The following is a 4851-nucleotide window of genomic DNA, read 5'->3' as shown; positions in this document are numbered from 1 at the left end:
GATGCGAAAATGTCAAAATGCTGTCGAAAATGTCAGATCTGTAACTTCAAGACACAAAATCTGTAACAAAGATGTTAAATGCAAAAGTGACAAGAGTCCCACCGGGCGTGCCAAAATGTATATGGTGAAAATGGATACAATAATAACAATATTGAAAGTCTAAATGAATTCAACCACAAAACCCTAGCCTAACAACAACAAAGATCCACCATAACATATGAAGATTACCTAAGACAAAGCAAATCAAACGAAATCACAAAGATTATACCATCACATGTCTAATAGGGTTTGAATCTCCATTCTTCCTATCTCCATTGATCTTGCTTGATATATTTGTTCTCAGATTTTATGTGCACAAGAGCTCAACAAAGAACGGAATGTGGTTGCAAGTAGGATCGTATATGTCAAAAGCGTAGTGTAGTCAAGTGCATAAATTAATTAGCCAGGGTTGATAATGAAGGAAGTATCCTCTTATATAGAAGACACTATATGAAATGGAGGGATAAGATTGAGAGGTGTAAAAGGAGGTCGGCTATGATTAGAGGGTAGGTAAAAGAAATAATAAAATAATGAAAGGGGTAAGTAGTGTAGGAATTAAGAGATGAATGACACGTGTCATGGGTAGAAAAGGTTGATGAATTAATTAAATAAATAAAGATTTATTTAATTAATAGATGAAGTGAGATCAATTAAATAAATAAGATATTTATTTAATTTAGGAAAAGGATAATTTAAATAAATAAATGTATCTATTTAAATGAGAAATAAGGCTAGAAGAGGATAAATGAATTAATTAAATAAATAAAGATTTATTTAATTAATAGAAGAATTAAGCTTAGATAATTAAATAAATAAAATATTTATTTAATTAGACTAGACAATTTTGGGTGTCTACACCACCATTCATTTTTTAACTGTTAGACATCACATCGGAAAGCTAAATGTTCATATTTTCATTGTCTTTTGATTTTAAAGTTTTTGTATTATGTAATAGTATTTTTTTTAAAATAATGTTTTTGTCTATAGCATGATTTCAATGTTGGTGTAATTCTATTTATTTCAATACTGATGTTTTTTTATATTAAATTCAACATCATAAAGGTAAATGCTCTTAATTTAGTGATGCTTATGTTAATTTTTTTAATAAAAATCCTATTGTTACCACCACTGTTATATGAATGTTGACCTCTTGTTTATTTATATTTATATTATAATCAACTTTGATAATTTGTTCGAAGTATAAAATCTATAAAAGATAGATTAAAGTATAATTAATGTCATGTACAGTTGACAAGTGGACTAATTTGTATCTATAAGAGTATTAGATTATATTTCTTATAACAATGACAATTATAAGTGTGATATTAATATTGTTTAGGATTATAAGTGTAGTATGACCTACTTTTCTCATTTTACAATTATTGGTCTTAAGTTGACATAGTTTGAAAGAGTCGTTACTTGTGAAATCTTTCATCAAAAAGTTCCAATTGTGGCCATGTGAGATGTTTAAAAGTATATCACCCTAACTCATTTAAATTGTAAGCCTAATGATCATTATTCATCACTACCCTTTTCTCATACTTAAGAGTCGCATCACTCTTAGGTGATAAGCTTGTATTTGAATTTATTTTATTATTTAATATAATATTGTATATTTCATATTATATTTATTCAAAGTTTTCTAATTGAATTTATTTTATTATTTAATATATTATTCTATATTTCATATTATATTTATTCAAAGTTTTCTAATTGAACTTATTTAATTATTTAAATTTTTCTAATTTAATTATTTAACTATTTAAATTTTTCTAGTTTAATTATTTATTGTATATTTCATATTATATTTATTCAAAGTTTTCTAACGGTTTTGTGTTGTTATATAAATATTCTTTAGCAGAAACTAAATTTCACAAAAAGGGTCTCTTTGCCCTGAAAATTTGAAGGTTTCACAAACAAAATTTGGATTATTTATTTTGTTACAGTTTAAGAATTTTTTAATCTGCTTTAGTAAAAATTTCATTAGCACAAAGAAAGAAATAAAATTAGATTATGGAGTCAATTAGACGCTAGAAGGAGGGCTTGAACCTCCGACCTTGTGGTTAACAGCCACACGCTCCGGCCAACTGAGCTATTCCAGCTTACGTTGACCTGAGAAAATAGATATTTTATGAATCTGTTTACAAACGAAAAGACATTATTTCCCCCAAAAAATTTTAAAATAATATACAAAAAAGATGAAACTTAATTTCCCTCCTACACTAAATGCCCTTAAAATATATGTTTGTTCTAAGAAAAAAGGGAGAATTACATTTGTCAGGAAGCTGCAAAGATGAAACTTAATTTCCCTCCTACAGGTCCCACCGAGATTTGAACTCGGGTTGCTGGATTCAGAGTCCAATCTCCTCACAACTAGACCATAGGACCATACAATTATTATTCTATTTTATTAAAATATTTTTTGTCATGCATATTTTTTCTAATTGAAACTCTTAAACATGATATTCTGGAATCAACTAGTACTAAAGATTCCAGTAATTTATTACTCTAGACAAGAAGGTGGTTCAAATAAACAAAAGAATGGCTAATCTTTCCATTTTGCAAGGTATTCAATGTGATGAATATATCTTTTATAAATTTTAATGTTTAATAATCTATAAATCTTGTCATTTTTGTTAAATCATTTATTTTTCTGATATTCATCATATTGTTTAAGAACAAGTTTAAGGAGATAGGGTAGTAGAGCATGCACACTACAATGATTTAGTATTCCCTATTTTCAGGATAAATAGTTCTCTAAATTAATCCTAACAATGAAAACATGATCAATTACGATTTTGACATGATGTAGCCCCCAAAAGTGAAAATTTATCTCATTTCATGATTACATGTGCAATCCCCTATCTCAATTTTTGTCTCAAAAAGAAGAACACTTGATTCAATGATAAGACTCACCTTACAATAGGCACTTTACAATTGTAGTGCATAAGCATGGCCAATTTGAACAAAAAAGGGCACTTTATAATGATAGTGTGGTATCAACTCCAATCGATCGAACATGAAAAATGACCACTAAAATAAAAGATGGATTTTAATATTCCAATGTCTATTAGATAAATTTATTTATTTCGTCTTTACTTATTTAAATTACTTGTAAGATATGATTTATGGTTATGTTTTGGATCAGAGTTAAGGTTAGTATTATGGTCAAGGTTAAGGTTTACATCATGGTTAGGGTTATGATAATGGTTACAATGTATATCATGGTTAGGGTTTGGTTTTGGTTTAGGATTATGGTTCGGGTTAGGGTTTACGATTATGGTTAGGATTATGGTTAGGGTTAGGGTTCAGTGTTAAGGTTAACTTTATTGTTAGGGATACAATTATGTTTAGCCCGTTAACATAAGTTAGGGTTAGAATTAGGGTTATGGTTCAATTTCATTAAAGTTAGGGTTAAATTAGTATTAAAGTTCAATAAGGATTAGGGTTTGGGCTTGACAAATTTTAGGAATAGATTAGAATTAAAGTACAATTTGGGTTAGGGTTAATTTTAGGATAGGATTATTGTTAGGGTTAGGGTTTAGGATTATGTTTAGGTTAGCATTATGATTAGGGTTAGGGTAAGTATTATGATTAGGGTTATGGTTAGGTTTATTATTTACATCATGGTTGGGGTTAAGGTTGGGTTAGGGATTATGGTTAGGGTCATAGTTAGGATTATGTCTAGGGATAGGGTTTACATCAGGGTTAGGGTTAGGGTTAGGGTTAGGGTTAGGGTTAGGGTTAGGGTTAGGGTAGTGATTAACATCATGGTTAGGGTTAGGGTTAGGCTTAGTGTTAGGGTTTACATCATGGTTAGGGTTAGGGTGAGGATTATGGTTGTGATTAGGGTTTAAGATTAAGGTTAGGGACAAGGTTATGGTTTGGGTTAGGTTTAGGATTATGGATAGGATTTAAACTTAAGATTAGGGATAGGTTTTGAGTTATGGTTATGGTTAGGGTTATGTTGTTTTAGGGTAGGGATAAGGATTATTGTTAGGGTTAGGGTTTATGGTTATGGTTAGTTTAGGGTTAAGGTTTAGAGTTATGGTTACGATAATGGTTAGGGTTATGGTTTACATCATGGTTGGGGTTGGAGTTAGGGTTAGGTTTATGGTTAGGCTTAGGGTTACATTTATGGCTAGGATTATGGCTAGGGTTGGGGTTTACATCATGGTTAGGGTTAGTGTTAGGATTAATGTTAGTGTTTATATCATGATCATGTTTAGGGTTAGGATTTGCATCATGGTTAGGGTTATGGTTATTGCTTGGGTTACGGTATAGGGTTTGGGTTATAGTTAGGTTTAGGGTTATAATTATGGTTTATGGTTATGTGTAGGATTTACATCATGGTTAGGATTAGGGTTTACATCATGTTTAGAATTATGAATAGGGTTAGGGTGTACATCATGGTTAGGGTTAGGTTTAGGGTTATTTTTAGGGTTAGGGTTTATCCTAAGGGCTGTAGAGCCATTATTAATACTTTCTAATAGATGAATGGTGCATCCTAAGAGTTGTACAACCATTCCCTATTTTTAGAGTTGGGGTTTAGGGTTATGATTAGGTTAGGTTAGGGTTAGGGTTAACATTATTATTATAGATAGGTTATGGTTAATATCATGGTTAGGGTTAGGGTTAAGGGTTAGTGTTAGGATTAATGTTAGTGATTACATCATGGTTAGGGTTAGGTTTAGGGTTAACATTATGGTTAGGATCTACACCATGATTAGGGTTATTATTAGGATCATGGATAGGGTTAGGGCCTAGGATTATGGTTAGCTTTAGGGTTCGAATGGGATAGGGTTTAGGATT

The 4851-nt window shown here is 30.4% G+C and overlaps 1 non-coding gene across 1 annotated transcript; it reads right to left on the bottom strand.

Annotated features, from left to right (window-relative positions):
* Window positions 1-2067: 2067 nt before the first annotated feature.
* Window positions 2068-2141, bottom strand: TRNAN-GUU (transfer RNA asparagine (anticodon GUU)). Its single transcript has one exon. It is a non-coding gene; the product is annotated as a tRNA-Asn (tRNA).
* Between the last annotated feature and the right edge of the window lie 2710 nt (window positions 2142-4851).

This window comes from Cryptomeria japonica, chromosome 9 (genome assembly GCF_030272615.1).
Source record: "Cryptomeria japonica chromosome 9, Sugi_1.0, whole genome shotgun sequence".
In the NCBI taxonomy this organism is placed as follows: domain Eukaryota; kingdom Viridiplantae; phylum Streptophyta; class Pinopsida; order Cupressales; family Cupressaceae; genus Cryptomeria; species Cryptomeria japonica.
Note: the sequence above shows the minus strand (reverse complement) of the source record. Positions and strands in the feature narration are given on the sequence as shown.